We start from the raw sequence: 18,684 nt of genomic DNA, 5'->3' as shown, positions 1-18,684 counted from the left end.
TATGCCTTTTCTTATTTGAAAAAAAAAAGTTGAGTCACACAGGAAGGTCTTAGAGGACATCAGGAAACAGAATAGCCTAATAATTTTGATAATTAGGATTCTTCTGATGCTGGGATGGCTTATATAGAGAGTATCAGGTCCCTAGACAACTAGGTGTCTCACACAACGAAAACATCCTTGCTTAGTCCTAAGAACGAGAAGAAAGTATTTGTGTTTGGTGTTAAGTGGTGGTAAGTGAAAATTTCTAATTTGTAGACCCAGGAAAATTCTGCTTAAAGTGAGAATTGCTTTGTGCTTTAGTATTTCCCTGAATTCCTCTAGATATTATGAGAAAGCCCGTCTCTTTCTCCACTGTCTGGTGTCATCATCAAGCATGCACCCTGCATCCGTTTGGTCAGAGACCTAACACATTAAGGCACATGTGGGAGAGAGTATCAGAAGGGTCATCTTCTTTTCTATTTTTAGCCTTCAGGATTGGAATCCCCTTATTCCAAAAATATCTTTTTGGGGAATCCCAAACAATGTGCTAAATTTAATACCCCAAAAGGAAATGAACTGGAATTGACCTTTGCTACTTCCTGCTCCTTATTTCCTGCTATTCTGGTGACTTTCTCAAAAATGGCCCTTGTCCATCCCCGAGCTGGTTATCAGAGTCAAAGCTGACTTCCTGCCCGTGGGATGCAGAAGTGAGGGGGATAAGGTTTTGGTAAAATGGCGGGTTTGGTAAATTGAGATTAGAGATACCAGACACGAAAGAATGCATTCGTTATGATTCTACTTCATGAAATTCTAGAACAGGCAAAATGCCCTTCAGAAGCAGAGAGCATCTCAGTGGTGGCCTGGGAGGAGACTGCCAGCAAAGGGACATGAGACAACCTTTTGGGTGACAAAAATACCTTACCTCTTGACTTGTGTTGGTGGTGACACAGATGTAGACACTTGTCAACACTCAACGATTTTCCACATGAAATGGATAAATTTTATCATACGTAATTTTTATCTCAGTAAATTTAAAAAAAATTATGATTAGAATACAACTTGAAAATCATTACTGCCATCCCCCTGCTTGTCCTTTTAATTTTGTTCTCGGGACACAGGAAATGACAATATTTGGGGACAATATTTTGATAGCAAGCACCACTTTTTATGTTTTATAAGATTAAAATGTCCATGTAATACCACCAAAAGAAAATTTATCTCATGGAGCAGGATCACTCTAACTAATTAGAGATGTTAAAGTTCTGTTCCTCAAAGTATCCTGTGCCTATGAAATATAGAAATATACCTATTTCTACCTATGGGTATAAATATTCATTTGACTTAAAAATATTTGCATATTAATTTCATTGTTGCTTTGCTAAGAGTGTGTGGATAATCACCCAATGATTTACCCTCATGTTCCCTTGATTCAAATCACTCAACTTTGTATGGGCTTCTTGATACCTTTGGTATGAGGAGACCCTCTCATCCCTAGAAAAGAGTCCTTGGCAAGCAGAAATGATTCATATTCATTTCCCTCTGCTTCTGGATTACAAAATGTTCCTAATCAGAACTGATTCTTATTAAGCCTTTGCAAATTTTGTTAGGTACAGCAAGGCTTTTCCTTGTCACTATGTCCTTCTTTTCTCTTTAACTGTCTCAGACATACCATCTACATTATTCATATAAGGTAGAAATAAATAAGAGATTTGCATGTGACAAATACAATGATCCCTTTGAAAAACTAGATTGTGGTTGCTACAGTTAGACTTTAGAGGCAAATATAAAAGTTGTGATTTCCCCATTATTTCAGAGAGGGTCTAGGTAAATGACAACCCTTTAACTAGTATTTAAAATATATGAATTTCGAAAAGATACATGTACCCACATGTTTATTTACAAGAGCCAAGACATAGAAACAACCTAAGTGTCCATCAACAAATGGATAAATGAGATGAGGCACACACACACACACACACACACACACACACACAATTGAGTCCTGAACGACATGGATGTGAACTGCGTGGGTCCACGCGCACAGATTTTTTTCGATAGTAAATACTGCTGTACGACTTGATCCACGGTTGGTTGAATCCATGGATGCAAAAGGTTGAATATGAAGGAACCACAGGTAAGGAGGGCCAGCGAAAAGTTATAGCCGATTTTCAATCATATGGAGGGTTGACAATGCCCCCTACATTGTTCAGGGGTCAGCTATACAATGAAGAATAATTCAGCCATACCAAAGAAGGAAATCCTGCCGCTTGTAACAACGAAGAAAGACTTAAAAACCTAACTCATAGATAGAGAGAATGAACTGATGATTGCCAGAGTGGAGATAGGAGTTGGGGAGATGAAGGGAACAAATTAGTGAAGATGGTCAAAAAATACCCAATATATGTGCATTGGAGCTGGAGGATAAATCTACTCCAGTAGTGTGTAAAGGAATTCCTTCATAGCTCAGTTGGTAAAGAATCCGCCTACTGTGCAGGAGACCCGGGTTCTTCCTGGGTTGGGAAGATCCCCTGGAGAAGGAAATGGCAACCCACTCCAGTATTCTTGCCTGGGAAATCCCACAGACAGCAGAACCTGGTGGGCTACCGTCCGTCCATGGGGTCGCAAGAGTCAGACACGACTTAGCGAGTAAAACACCACCAATGTGTAAAATGTGGGACCACGTGACTGATGTAAGGAGAAGTAGGAAGAAGAAAGAGCCTGTGTAGCATGTCCTGGGAGTGGGTGCGAAGCAGGGTGGATGTACATGTGCTAGGGGCATGTGAGGCCTACCAGGGCCTGGGAAATGCAAATTCATCTAGCATTGCCAGGAGGATCCAATCCATAAGGACAGGCTGGATTCACTTTGCTGCCTGCCATGTGAGAAAATTGTACCATATTTCAACTGCTGCCTTGTGGATCTGTAAAACCTTAAGCCAGGGAGGATCTTAAGTTTTAATTAAGTACACAACTCTGCATTAGTTATGGGACCAAACTCTGGACATGTGATGCATTGGAAGGGAAGTGGTTTAATGCTTTTTATTTGTTAAGCTACAAAATGATAAAGACCTCTGACTTATCCCCCCAAAAGAACAATGCCTATAGGTGTTGTTTTTTTTTTAAATCATGCGCATACTTGAAAAGATTTTCTCCTAACAAAATAAAAAAGAGCAGGCTAGGGATTTGACTTGCTTTTAGAGCTCACAGCAGTACAGTTAAACTAATTTTTTATTCCTTTAGCTTCCTTTGTTTTCCTCCAGACTTAGCCCTTTGAAACCAACACTGAACAGCACAGGACATGGTATTTCCTGGGAAATGTCACTGGCTGTGAGCTTTGTTTAGTAAGCATGACATTAGGGCACTGAGAGATCTTATATGGCTTCCTCTTGTGCCATACAGATTACACACACACACACACACACACACACACACACACTCAAGCTCCTTTTGCCCTTCATTTTCATTGTATTTCCTCACTCTTTAGGAAAAAGCAAGGCAAGGAATATTTCCCCCTTATGTGTGTTCACAGGTTTCATATTTTCCTTTTTCTTTCAATTGTGATTTCTTAATAGTGAAGGTTGGGGAGGTCAAGGAGTATAGGTAAAAAGATAGGACTTTAGCAGTAAAATGCCAGAAAGATCCTTTTGGCAGTAAAATTAAATGCTACGTTTTAAAATACGGGTTGGTGGGAGAGAAATGTTAAAGAGGAAATGCTATGTAATTGAAGCTGCTAACTAGCCTGTGGTTAAAGCCAGGCAAAATTTGGCTGTCAAGGATGCTGCTTTAAAATGTCATTTGATATCAATCCCAGTCTTCCTGCCTCCCTGGCTCCTGCTTTCCTCGATCCCCATGGAACAGCTCACAAGCATGTTAAAAGCCAGAATGTAAGGACTTAGATCAGTGACCCTAAAACTATTTTAGAAAATCAAATTTCATTGTTTACTCCTGCAGAAGTCATTACTGCTTTTCTTAAAACCAGGGCTCTGAAATTCCTGAGGGTATGGGGCAACTTGGGCTTCCCCAGTGGCTCAGCAGTAAAGAATCTGCCTGCAATGCAGGAGGTGCAGGAGATGTGTGTTTGATCCCTGAGTTAGGAAGATCCCCTGTAGGAGCGCATGGCTACCTACTCCAGTATCCTTGCTTGGAGAATCCCATGGACAGACAAGCCTGGAGGTCTACAGTCCCCAGGGTCGCAAAGAGTTGGACACAACTGAAGCAACTGAGCGTGCACACACGCATGAGGCAACTTGATGGTTTGATATATGCGTAATCTTTAGATCAATAAAAGTTAATGATAGGGATGGTTGGTTACATGTAAGCTTAAGTATTGCCTGGCTCAAATGTGAAAAGAATAGGATCTCTACATTTCTTCTTAAATTACCTTAATTTAAAAGGAGAAATTTTGTAGCTATTGGCATAAATATTAATCAATAGTAATTACTCATCTGTGTTCATTTATGCTCTATGACCTACCTGTATATCATGCAGTAACTATGGTTATAACAAGAAAGCCAAATAATACCTCCTGGAGCTTACCATTTAAAGCAGGATGTCAGAGGTATAACTTTATTTTTTTCAATATGTGAAGTGAAAGTCACTCAGTTGTGTCCAACTCTTTCCAACCCCATGGACTATATATAGTCCATGGAATTCTCCAGGCCAGAATACTGGAGTGGGTAGCCTTTCCCTTCTCCAGGGGACCTTCCCAACCCAGGGCTCAAACCCAGGTCTCCCACATTGTAGGTGGATTCTTTTGTAGCTGAGTCACAAGGGAAGCCTAAGAATGCTGGAGTGGGTAGCCTATCCCTTCTCCAGTGGATCTTCCCTACCCAGGAACTGAATCTGTGACTCCCGCACTGCAGGCAGATTCTTTACCAACTGAGTTATCAGGTTTCAATATGTACTTTTATTTATTTATTTATCTTCATTGGGCCTCTTCTATGCTGGAAATATTGTAAACTTCATTAAATTGATGGGGAAGAAGAACTGTTATTTATTTTAAATAAATAAATTTATTAACTTAATAAATAAATGGGAGGATAATTGCTTTACAATTTTGTGTTGGTTTCTGCCATACATCAACATGAATCAGCCATAGGCGTACATGTCTTTTCCGTCTTGAACCTCCCTCCCATCTTCCACCCCATCCCGTCCCTCTAGGTCATCACAGAGCACCAGGCTGAGTTCCCTGTGCTGCACAGCAACTCCCATTTTACACGTGGTAATATATCTATTTCAGTGCTACTCTCTCAGTTTCTCCCATTCTCTCCTTTCTCCGCTGTGTCCATAAATCTGTTCTCTATGTCTGAGTATATCTATTTCTGCCCTGCAAATAGGTTCATCAGTTCCATTTTTCTAGATTCCATGTATATGCATTAATATACAAGATTTATTCTTCTCTTCTGGCTTATTTCACTCTGTATAACAGGCTCTAGGTTCATCCACCTCACTAGAACTAATTTAAATTCATTCCTTGTATCAGATCAGTTCAGTTCAGTTGCTCAGTCATGTCCTACTGTTTGCGACCGCATGGACCACAGCATGCCAGGCCTCCCTGTCCATCACCAACTCCCAGAGTTCACCCAAATCTATGTCCATTGAGTTGGTGATGCCATCTAACCATCTCATCCTTTGTTGTTCCCTTCTCCTCCTGTCCTCAATCTTTCCCAGCATCAAGGTCTTTTCCAGTGAGTCAACTGTTCACATCAGGTGGCCAGAATATTGGAGTTTCAGCTTCAGGATCAGTCCTTCCAATGAACACCCAGGACTGATTTCCTTCAGGATGGACTGGTTGGATCTCCTTGTAGTCCAAGGGACTCTCAAGCGTCTTCTCCAACACCACAGTTCGGAAACATCAGTTCTTCCGCACCCAGCTTCCTTTATAGTCCAACTCTCACATTTATACATGACTACTGGAAAAACCATAGCCTTGACTAGACGGACCTTTGTTGGCAAAGTAATGTCTCTGCTTTTTAATATGCTGTCTAGGTTGGTCATAACTTGCCTTCCAAGGAGTAAGCATCTTTTAATTTCATGGCTGCAATCACCATCTGCATTTTGGAGCCCCCCAAAATAAAGTCAGCCACTGTTTCCCCATCTGTTTGCCATGAAGTGATGGGACCAGATGCCATGATCTTCATTTTCTGAATGTTGAGCTTTAAGCCAACTTTTTCACTCTCCTCTTTCACTTTCATCAATAGGCTCTTTAGTTCCTCTTCACTTTCTGTCATAAGGGTGGTGTCATCTGCATATCTGAGGTTATTGATATTTCTCCAGGCAATCTTGATTCCAGCTTGTGCTTCATCCAGCCCAGCTTTTCTCATGATGTACTCTACATGTAAGTTAAATAAGCAAGGTGACAATATACAGCCTTAATGTACTACTTTTCCTATTTGAAACCAGTCTGTTGTTCTATGTCCAGTTCTAACTGTTGCTTCCTGACTTGCATACAGGTTTCTCAAGAGGCAGGTCAGGTGGTCTGGTATTCCCATCTCTTTCAGAATTTTCCACAGTTTATTGTGATCCACACAGTCAAAGGCCTTGGCATAGTCAATAAAGCAGAAATAGATGTTTTTCTGGAACTCTCTTGTTTTTTTGATGATCCAGCAGATGTTGGCAATTTGATCTCTGGTTCCTCTGCCTTTTCTAAAACCAGCTTAAACATCTGGAAGTTCATGGTTCATGTATTGCTGAAGCCTGGCTTGGAGAATTTTGAGCATTACTTTACTAGTATTTGAGATGAGTGCAATTGTGTTTGAGTGTTCTTTGGCATTGCTTTTCTTTGGGATTGGAATGAAAACTGACCTTTTCCAGTCCTGTGGCCACTGCTGAGTTTTCCAAATGTGCTGGCATATTGAGCGCAGTGCTTTCACAGCATCATCTTTTAGGATTTGAGCTAGCTCCACTGGAATTCCATCACCTCCACTAGCTTTGTTCATAGTGATGCTTTCTAAGGCCCACTTGACTTCACATTCAGGATATCTGGCTCTAGGTGAGTTATCTCACCATTGTGATTATCTGGGTCATGAAGATCTTTTTTGTACAGTTCTTCTGTGTATTCTTGCCACCTCTTCTTAATATCTTCTGCTTCTGTTAGGTCCATTCCATTTCTGTCCTTTATTGAGCCCATCTTTGCATGAAATGTTTTCTTGGTATCTCTAATTTTCTTGAAGAGATCACTAGTCTTTCCCATTATATTGTTTTCCTCTATTTCTTTGCACTGATCACTGAGGGAGGCTTTCTTATCTCTCCTTGCTCTTCCTTGGAACTCTGTATTCAGATACTTATATCTTACCTTTCTTCCTCTGCTTTTCGCTTCTCTTCTTTTCACAGCTATTTGTTAGGCCTCCTCAGATAGCCATTTTGCCTTTTTGCATTTCTCTTTCTTGGGGATGGTCTTACTTCCTGTGTCTTGTAGAATGTCATGAACCTCTGTCCATAGTTCATCAGGCACTCTGTCTATCAGATCTAATTCCTTAAATCTATTTCTCACTTCCGCTGTATTATCATAAGGGGTTTGATTTAGGTCATACCTGAAGGGTCTAGTGGTTTTCCCCACTTTTTTCAATTTAAGTCTGAATTTGGCAATAAGGATCTGAGCCACAGTCAGCTCCCAGTCTTGTTTTTGCTGACTGTATAGAGTTTCTTCATCTTTGGCTACAAAGAATATAATCAATCTGATTTCAGTGTTGATCGTCTGGTGATGTCCATGTGTAGAGTCTTCTCTTGTGTTGTTGGAAGAAGGTGTTTGCTATGACCAGCGTTCTCTTGGCAAAACTCTATTAGACTTTGCCCTGCTTCATTCTGTACTCAAAGGCCAAATTTGCCTGTTACTCCAGGTGTTTCTTGACTTCCTACTTTTGCATTCCAGTCCCCTATAATGAAAAGGGCATATTTTTGGGGGGTGTTAATTCTAAAAGTTCTTGTAAGTCTTCATAGAACCATTCAACTTCAGCTTCTTCAGTGTTACTGGTCGGGGCATAGACTTGGATTACCGTGATATTGAATGGTTTGCTTTGGAAATTAACAGAGATCATTCTGTCATTTTTGAGATTTCATCCAAGTACTGCACTTCGGACCCTTTTCTTGACTATGATGGCTACTCCATTTCTTGTAAGGGATTCTCGCCCACAGTAGTAGATATAATGGTCATCTGAGTTAAATTGACCATTCCAGTCCATTTTAGTTCTCTGATTCCTAGAATGTTGACGTTCACCCTTGCCATCTCCTGTTTGACCACTTCCAATTTGCCTTGGTTCATGGACCTAACATTCCAGTTTCCTATGCAGTATTGCTCTTTATGGCATCGGACCTTGCTTCTATCACTGGAATATTGGGGTACTTGTGTCTTTTTTGCATTAGGTCTTTTTGGACACATGGGATCTTTCTTTGTGGCACTGGGACTCTCTGGTTGAGGTGTGTGGGTGAGTTGTCCTGAGGCATGTGGGATCTTGCATGAGCAAGGATCAAATTCTCATCACTTACATTGCAAGGAGGATTCTTTACCACTGCACTGCCAGAAAGTCCCAAGGTACAACTTTAAATGGCCTTTCAGATGTACCTGAGATAGTTACACAACCAGTGTCTGCAGAAAGGAGCAATAATTTGAACTAGCACAGTAGTTCTTGAGTAGTAGGTTGTGTGTTTACCTTTTGAGAAATGAGTGCTCTTCTGACTCATGCATTTTAGACATAGCTTTCTTTTAGGTCTGAGTTCTATGAGCTGGTTGGTCCTTTTCTCTGAAGCCATTTGTGCTAAACCATCTGTAGTTTCCCTCTTGACCAATTTCTAGGCCGTGAGCTTACCTGCTCCTAGGCTCCTTAGTTCCAGGAGCACATTTTCTCCAGTATTTAGTCTAGAATGGTAGTTGAGTCCAAAGTGTTTCTTCAGTGCTTTCCATGGTATATGGGATGGGTTCATGCACCCAAAGAACCTAGGCATGATTGGTATTTTTAAGAAGTGCCCATTTATAGAGTATTTGTTGAATGAGCACAGAGCCTGGGAGGGATAGGAAATATTGAGCCTAATGAAAAAGGTAGTTTTTATTTTTATTTATTTCTTTTAAAAGATTGTTTTTTAAAAGTCCATTTTTTTTCCATTTCTTTATTATTATTATTTTTGTCACAGCATGTGGTTTACAGGATCTTAGTTCCCCAACCAGGGTTCAAACCCAGGCCTACAGCAGTGAAAGCACATCTTTTAACCACTGGGTTTCCAGGGAATTCCCTAAAAGACAGTTTTTAAGTAGAAAAACCCTCTTATGTGTGTTTTGATTGTTTCTGTGTTTAGGTAAGAGAGAGTTGTATGGCAGGATTTTTTTCTTTTCTCCTGTCACAACTCTGTGCAGTGAGCAGGTTTTCTCCTTTTGGTTTATATCTGTCATGGACCAAGGCCACCTGGTTGAGTTGGATGCCCTGGGGTGCATGGTGGTCACTTGGTCTCCTGCCACTGGCAACAGTGGTAGCTAAGTGAGAAGGCTTCATGCTTGTCATGGTCAGAGCCCACAGCTTCTGAACCCAGCATGCTTGGCTAGGCTCTGCCACAAGTGTTGGGGAGGGAAAAGGCAGAGGGGTGAGCATGTAGGGTCAGAGAAGGAAAGAGAAAATATCAACTAATGGACTATAGATCACCCAAGGTTACCATTGTGAGGGCAACCGTCGGAGGGGGCTGGAATCTGTGCCCTAGTGTCTGATAATGTTGATTCGAGTGGCCAAAGGTTAGTGTTATTCTCAAGGAAGAACTGAAAGCTGGAAGGGCATCTTCGAGGACCTTTGTCATTTTCCTTTTCTTGAGCAGCTTCTCTGTCACTGGCCTTCCAAGTGTTGCAGCTCATGCCATCAGGGCTTCAGTTCTGTCCTTTCCAGTCTGGAACCCACCTTTTCTAGTATGTGTTTAAAGACTGTAGCAGTGTGTCCTATTTATTCACCTTGGGCTTCTTTCTGTGTCCCACTCTGCCAGCTGGGTGATCAGGGGGAGCTGGCAGCAAGGAGAGGGGCCAGAGGGAAGGTGGTGAAAGGAGTGCTCAGAGCTATCTGGCTTTGGGTTTTTCCAGAAGTTGATAGCATTCGGCTTAGTGACCACAATTCAATTATAAGCACCGCACAGCCATCCTGAGTGACTATATTCTTGCCAAAAACTGCTGTGTAAAGGCGGCTGCATTTTTGTTAGCCTTGCCTGATGGATTTTTAAGTATATTAACCACATACATTTACACAAAGGGGAAAATTTACTACTTAAACAGAGGGACCTAAATCCCCTAGGCTAAATAAACCCAATGAAAACACAAGAACTGCATTTACAGGCCTCCCAAAGATAAGAATTCAACCTTTAAAAAGGTTCCTTCAAATGAAAAATGGATGGCGGAGCTGCTAATGGCCCAGTAACCTAGGAATGTAACTCTTCCCTAATGTGCAAGACCGTCGGATCAGTTCCAGCTTCTCGGGGTAGAGGATTTTCACCCCAGGCTTCTGCATGTGTCTGGGCCCAGAAGGTCCCGTTGTGGCCTTAGAGATTTAACGACCACCTTGGAAGACAGACTGTCTTGGCAGTTTTTTTTGTTGTTGTTGTTGCGTCTGTTGTTTGTGTGTGTAAAAGAGAGAGAGAGAATTGCCTGTGTGTATCAGTCTCTGGGAGGAGAGGCAGGGGCCAAGGCTGGGGGGAATGTATGTATCCCCAGCTTTTTCCAGTTAGACTTTGCTGGGAGACTGAAGAGACCTTAGTCCTTTGAAACTTAGGGGAAGAAGAGTTAGGAAGCTTAAGAAATCTCCTAGTCAAGTCACTGCTGCAAGGTGTTTCTCTGCAGAAATAGGTTATTCATTAGGGCCGCTGTGAAGCAGTAGGTTTCGCCCAGAACATTCGCAGACTTCCAGTGGGATGGAGGGTCCCTGAAGCTCGTTACCAGTAAATCTTGCCACTACGTTAAGAACAAGTTACAACATGCAGGTGAATTTGTGTTTCTGTTGTAAATCATCTAAATATTCTCTTTAAATAAATATGGTGACTGGGGAAAGGGGTCAACTACTAAACGGGCAAGGGGATTTTTTTGAGGTGATGAAGGTCTTCTTTATCTTGGTTGTGGTAGTAGTTACATGACTATATGAATTGCAGTATTAAAAAGGGTGAACTTTAGCATTTGTAAATTATAACTCAATACACCTGGCCTCCCTAAAACTGCAGATGAATCAAGAAAGAATGAACGGATGGATGAATGAGTGAATGAGTGGATTTTTTTCACTTGTCTCCTTGCTGCTTTGCCAGCCAGCGAGTCATTTAGACAACGTTTCTCTTTCAAAGGAAGGACACCATGTCATCAGCTCTGGCCTGTGAGCTCATGATGCCAGTAAAGCTGTTGCAGAAAAAGCAAAGATGGTGTGTGTTTCCTTCTGGGGCAGATGACCTAACCTTCCAGGTAGCAATGCCCTTGTATGGTTAGCACAGGTAGGGAAATACCTAGCTTCATGCTGACTCACCAGGTAAAAAATCATTTCTCTGGATGAGTCAGAATCACAAATGTGTTCTGAACAGTCTCACATGTCCTGCATTGTGAAAGGCTGAAAGCACCAATGAGGGCAGACACTTGCAGGTCTCACTGGCCCTATATGGATATCAGCCTCAGTCTGCCGCACTCCCAGTTCCTGGCATAGTCCTGTTGAAGTCAAGCCCTCTAGCTCACTCAATCACATACCCAGTTAGGTATAGAAGAAACTGATTCAAATTTATACATTACTAATGTTGTTTATTTAGTTATAACTAAACCTAATAATGGTAGAATAAGTGTTTCAATGTTAAGTACATTTCTGTTCCTATTTCTGAAGAGTAGGGGTGTGTCTGTGTGTATGTAAGGATACAGAGTTAAAACAGACTTGGGCAGTGTAAAATACCACAGAAAATAGGGGTTTCCAAGGAAAACATGGGGAAACGCTGTAGGAGAATCTAACGCATGCTATAGCTTTTAAAAGGAAACATTAATAGTGAAACATGCCCTCCAAGGGCAAGTCAGTAATAAATTTTATGTCAGAAATTACCTGTCAGTAGGATTATGTTAAATAATGTTGAATTGTTATTAGTCGGAGGGGAAAGAGCAGAGCAACTTTCTCAAAAGTGTTCAAAGAGTGTCATGTTTCACACACAAATCCCATTATTGTTTAACAGGATTTTTGTGCTTAACCCTTCTCAAAGATGTATTGAAAATTTTGACCATTTTAGTTCATACTCCAAATGCACTCATTAAGGAAAAGAAGCCAAACTTTCTCTGCAGGAATTTGGAATTACCCAGAGGACTAGTGTATCTGATTAGACATCCATTGTAGAGTGTCCTCATTGATAAATGTCTGCCTGCTTACTGGAGCCACAAAGAAAAATGTCTTCACTTCTCTGCCTCAGCAATGCAGTAATGAAATAGTGGGGGCCTCCCTGTTTCAACATTTTGAGCATTTTGCTTGTTTTGGCCAAATAACTGAAAATGTATTTTCCCCTTGAAGAAAGTCTCATAGCAAATGTGTGCATTTTTAAGGTTCATTGCAATATATTTGGTCTGAAACTGAGTCCACTCGTTGAGCCAGGGCCCAGAACCCTACCCCAGATGCAGTGAAGATGGGGACTGCTGGGAGCAGAGTGAAAAACATAACTAAGGTTTAAATGTGAGCTAACACATTGTCACGGGGCTTTTCGCTAAGGGCTGCTTATGACTCATAGGTGTCAAATCATCAAGTCATTACCCCTAGAATAAAAGATCATTTTGACTTTATGTGAACTGAATGAAGTGTGATCGCTGCATTGGATTTGGGTTTGTGAAAGACAAAGTCAGAGGTAAGCTTTGGGGTCCCTCCGTACACTTTGATTTCACTGCTTGATGACTGATCATTAGCTGTCCTGGGTCGCTTTTGGAAATTGTCATATTTAATGACATATTTGACTTCATGACATTCAAACAAGATCTTCCCAGTGAGTGACTGATTGCCTGAGCATAGTAGGCATTAGTGGAAACCTTTATTTCTTCAGGTCATCAAATCTCAATATTTGTAAATTACTCAAGCAGTAATTTACAAATGGTCTTGGGGGCGGCTTAGGGTCATAGATAAATTTTCCAGTGTGCAAGCTACTGCATCCTTTAGGGGCTACTTAGAATCCAGAGGAGCTGATTGCCAGCCTGGAGCATTCTGATCTGCTTCAGGAATGGTGTATTGGGGGTAAGCACAGTGACATTTTTTTAAAGTTTATTTATTTTAATTGGAGGACAACAGTTCACAGCATTGTGGTGGCCCCTGCCACATATCTACATGGACCAGCCATGGGTGCACATCCTGAACCCCTCACCCTGAACCCCCTTCCCACTTCCCTCCCCACCCCATCCCTCTGGGTTGCCCCAGAGCATCAGCTTTGAGTGCCCTGCTTCATGCATTGAACTCACACCACTCATCTATTTTACACTTGGTAATATGCATGCTTCAGTGCTATTCTCTCAAATCATCCCACCCTCACCTTCTCCCTCAGAGTCCAAAAGTCTGTTCTGTACTTCTGTGTCTCTTTTGCTGCCTCACTTATAGGATCGCCGCCACCATCTTTCTAAAATTCCATATATATGCATTATTATACTGTATTGGTTTTTCTCCTTCTGACTTACTTCACTCTGTATAATAGGCTCCAATTTCATCCAGCTCATTAGAGCTGACTCAAATGCATCCTTTTTCATAGCTGAAAAATATCCCATTGTGTATATGTGCCACAACTTCCTTATCCATTTGTCGGACGATAGAAATCTAGGTTGCTTCTGTGTCCTAGCTATTGTAAACTCTGCTGCAGTGAACATTAGGGTACATGTGTCTCTTTCAGTTCTGGTTTCCTTGGTGTGCATGCCCAGCAGTGGGATTTTTGGGTCATATGGCAGTTCTATTTCCAGTTTGTAAAGGAATCTCTACACTGTTCTCCATAGTGGCTGTACCAGTTTGTATTCCCACCATCAGTGTAGAGAGTTCCCTTTTCTCCACACCCTCTCCAGCATTTATTGTTTGTAGCCTTTTTGATGGCAGCCATTCTGACTGGTGTGAGATGATACCTCATTGTGGTTTTGATTTTCATTTCTCTGATAATGAGAAATGAGGTTAAGCATCTTTTCGTGTGTTTATTAACCATCTATATGTCTTCTTTGTAGAAATATCTGTTTAGTTCTTTGGCCTCCAGGAGGATACCACAATGATTCCACTGAAACACTGGCCTGCTTTTTTATTGGGTTGTTTATTTTTCTGGTATTGAGCTGCATGAGCTGCTTGTATATTTTGGAGATTAGTTCTTTGTCAGTTGCTTCATTTGCTATTATTTTCTCCCATTCTGAAGGCTGCCTTTTCACCTTGCTTATAGTTTCCTTCACTGTATAAAAGCTTTTAAGTTTAATTAGGTCCCATTTGTTTATTTTTGTTTTTATTTCCATTACCCTGGGAAGAAGGTGGGTCATAGAAGATCTCGCTGTGATTTATGTCAGAGAGTGTTCTGCCTATGTGTTCCTCTAAGAGTTTTATAGTTTCTGATCTTACATTTAGATCTTTAATCCATTTTGAGTTTATTTTCATGTGTGGTGTTAGAAGATATTCTAGTTTCATTCTTTTATAAGTGGTTGACCAGTTTTCCCAGCACCACTTGTTAAAGATTGTCTTTTTTCCATTGTGTATTTTTGCCTTCTTTGTTGAAGATAAGGTGTCCATAGGTGCATGGATTTATCTCTGGGCTTTCCATTTTGTTCCATTGATCATACTGTCTTGATGACTATCACTTTGTGGTATAGTCTGAAGTCAGGAAGGTTGATTCCTTCGGTTCTAGTCTTCTTTCTCAAGATTGCTTTGGCTATTCAAGGTTTTTTTTGTGTTTCCATACAAACTGAAATTATTTGTTCTAGTTCTGTGAAAAATACCATTGGTAGCTTGATAGGTATTGTGTTGAATCTATAGATTGCTTTGGGTAGTATGGCAGTCATTTGTGCTGTCCATTTGAGATTTGATCTTGCAGTTATGGAATGGTTTCTTAATTGTATTGCAAAATATATAACTTATTAATATCCTGTTGTGAGTTAGTTGTAACAGTGGCTAGGCTGCTGTCGTCATCCACAACATATATAGTGAGATCAAGACCTAGTCAGTGAGACCATGCCTTTTTCATGAGATGCCACCTTCACCACCAGCAGGCTGCCTGTCCTGATCTAGCAAGCTTCAGTCAGAACAGATTGGATGCTCTTGTTATCACTTCTGGGAGATTCCTCATGCTTCAGTCATAATGAGAAACCCATTCATTTCCAAAAACTTCTTGCCTTCATGTGAAATCCATTCCTTCCATTCCTGGCCTAAAACTCTCTCTCTCTTTTTTTTTCTTTAACAATTAGGAAGAACTACCTTTTGTTCTAATTGTGAACAAGACTTCTTAAATATTTTAATCACTAACATTTCAGACATTATAGAAGTACAAAAGTCATGGTAAGAGACCCAGCGTGGACCTCCCACAAAACTTAACCAGTTATCAGCCCATAACTGGTCACATTTCATTGGTGTATCTACCCATTTCCAGCCACTCCCAAGGTTTTTAGAAGCAATATCCTATATATCATAGCACTTTACCCATAAGTATTTGGAATATAAGTATGAAAGATAAATTCATTAAAGTTTTTAAAGAGAAGTAACCATGATACCAGGCTTTTCAGGTGATGCTAATGATTAAAAAAAAAAAAAAAAAAAACCTGCCTGCCAATGCAGGAGATGTGGGTTCAATCCCTGGGTCAAGAAGATCCCTGGAGGAGGGCGTGGCAACCCACTCCAGTATTCTTGCCTGGAGAATCCCATGGACAGAGGAGCCTGGCGAGCTATAGTGCAGGGGGTCACAAAGAGTCAGACACAACTGAAGCAACCTGGCACAGAATAGCACACAACCATGATACCATACTTTCACCTAAAAATTTACCCATAGTTTAGTATTTTTAAACATCTTTCAGACGTCCTTATTTTTTCCATAGGATTTTTGCCCTTTATTTTTTATTAATTAATTCACTTTATGTTTCTCATATAGAATTGCAACAGTGGTGGCCACAGATGGAGCCTGAGTTCTCTGCAGGGAAACTCTGGTGTGAATCTATAGGAGATGGTCATTGGATTCCTGACAGGGAAGCTTGGTGATCACAGTCTCTTTTCAAAGGTCAGCTGTAAGTCTTGGAGATGGAATCATAGTGGTCAAGATTGGCAGTGCAGCCCCCAGCCGAGGTGTGGCAGTCATCCATACTGGCCATCAGTAGTGACTTCTTGAGTGCGGAGGCCAAGATGACCCCAGTGTCTCTGGGGTGGAAAAAGACACTCACCATGGAGGTGGGCATCTTGCAGGGACAGTGTGGTACTTGCCTGTCTTGTTCTTCCAGGAGCATTGCCACACTTGGACAGTGAAGAGCTTGAGCAGGATGACAACCCCTACGATGGCCATGATGACTTCTTTTGAGCACTAACACTCAGATTGACATGCCCATTGTAGTCCAGATGGCAACAGATACCTTGAACCTGGTCCAATGGCTAGCATAGGTCTGCTTTGGTGGATATTATCTTCAACACCTCATCCTTGAGGCACATCCCCAGGAGAAAGTTGGTGATTTCAGATTCTGTGATGGGCATGGAGAAGAGAGAAATCTCATCCAGGAATTTGGTCTTCCTGTCCTTGACCAGGAGCCCAGCTTGGCCTTGATTTCTGCACCTCAGTGATGTGGACTGGGCTGCTGCTTCCTACTCCAGGGCCCCAGTATGTCTGTTCCATTTGGTGTTTTCCCAGATAACAAGTGTACTTTATTTTAACTGGGACTGAAATACTCTAAAATTGATTGACATGTCTTCATGATGCTTTTACAACACATTCTGCTCCCTTCCCCTCCTTTTTTTTTGCCTTGAAATTTGTTTGCTAAAGAGTTTGTAGAGTTTTGCAGACTGTGAATATTGTTGATTCCATTCCTATGCTATCAGTTTAACAAGTTCCTTTGTTTCTTATATTTCCCATAAATTGGCGGTTTAGACTCTCTTGGCTTGATTTAGCATCAAGTTCATTTTTTTGGAAAGAGTACTTCATAGACAATGTGGAGTACTTCTGTCGGGAGGCACCAAATTCTTTAGGAATCTGACACTCTTTGACAGTCCTTGCCTAGATCCATTACTTTGGAAACTGCAAAATAGTGAAGTACAGTTCTATCGTCTCTGCTTCATTTTGTAGCTGGAATACGTCTGTAAGGAGGACCTACCTTCAACTATGTGACTACCTTGAAGCCCAGTTCAACACTTCCTTTAGCTCTTTCCACCATCTTTCCTTGCTGCCATTATGGTGCACATGAATGTCCTGGCTGATGCTCTCAAGAGTATCCACAATGCTGAAAAGAGCGGCAAATGCCAGTTGCTTATTAAGCCATGCTCCAAAGTCATCATCGGGTTTCTAACTATGATAATGAAGCATGGTTGCACTGGTGAATTTGATATCATTGATCATCACATGGCTGGGAAAATTGTGAACCTCCCTGGCAGGCTAAACAAGTGTGGAGTGATCACCCCCAGATTTGATGCGCAATTCAAAGATCCAGAAACATGGCAGAATAGCCTGCTCTCATCCCTTCAGTTTGGTTGCATTGTACTGACAACCTCAGCTGGCATCAGGGCCCATGAAGAAGGGAAAATCCTTGGATTCTTTTTCTAGGAATGTAATATGTACAAATAAAATGTTTCAGAGGACAGAGGCAAAACAACAGCAACAAGAAAAACTTCCTGTAGCCTATGGCTCATTTGTTTTAGAGACAGAGAAATGTCCTTTTATCCAGTAAGTATCCAGAAACAACACTTCATCCATAAAAGGAGATAGCATGTAGCAGGAAAAAACAAGCCAGGGGCTCAGGAGTCATGGCTCTATCTCTGAGATCTGTATTGATGTTGGACAAACTGTGTCATTTCTTAGAGCTGGAGGTTCCGAGCCCCTACCTACACTTCAACCAGAGAAGCAGTTTTTCCCTAATTTCATTTGAACAAATCAGACCATGACTTTTAAAATAATTTTATCAATATTTTATTGAAATATAGTTGATTTATAATGTCATGTTAATTTCTAGTGTACAGCAAAATGGTTTAGAATGTGTATGCTTTCTTTTTCATATTTTTTTCCAGTGTGGTTTATCACAGGATATTAAATATAGTTCCTTGTGCTATATAAGAAGACTTTATCCATTCTGTACATAATAATTAGCATCTATTGACCCCAAACTCCCAGTTCATCCCTCCCCTACCCCCACTGTTCCTTGGCAGCCACAAGTTTGTTCTCTATGTCTGTGAGTCTGTTTCTGTTTCATAGATAAGTTCATTTGTGAGGCCATGGCTTTCTATCACTAAAGTCTCTTTCAGTGAAGATATTTTATGATTTTCATTTAGGATAAGACAAAGCCTATAAGTCCACATCAGGATATTTAGGAGCCAAGGACCAAGAAGAACTAAGTGTTATTTCTAAGAATGTGTTATTTCATTCATTCATCCATTAATGCAGTAGTTCATTTATATTTTTAGTCTTTAAACAAGGCTTTATGCTATCTAAGTCTCTTTAACATCTAAAGCTTGAAAGTGGGTATTGTGAACAGTAACCTTTAGGGGATTTCCTGGGGGTACTATCCTTGAAGCCTCAGCCTGAGGATCAGAGAGTTGGGGAAAGGATGCTGGGGTTCTTGAA

General features: G+C 41.0%; 1 protein-coding gene and 1 pseudogene across 1 annotated transcript in view; one reads left to right on the top strand and one right to left on the bottom strand.

Annotated features, from left to right (window-relative positions):
- Positions 1–18,684, top strand: part of CREB5 (cAMP responsive element binding protein 5) — a 347,045-nt gene that overhangs the window by 130,647 nt on the left and 197,714 nt on the right. The gene's annotated exons all lie outside the window — the stretch shown is intronic.
- LOC138080160 (small ribosomal subunit protein uS5 pseudogene) lies at positions 15,994–17,284 on the bottom strand (annotated as a pseudogene).

This window comes from Capricornis sumatraensis, chromosome 5 (genome assembly GCF_032405125.1).
Source record: "Capricornis sumatraensis isolate serow.1 chromosome 5, serow.2, whole genome shotgun sequence".
Lineage (NCBI taxonomy): Eukaryota > Metazoa > Chordata > Mammalia > Artiodactyla > Bovidae > Capricornis > Capricornis sumatraensis.
This window is presented reverse-complemented; position numbering and strand designations above follow the sequence as displayed.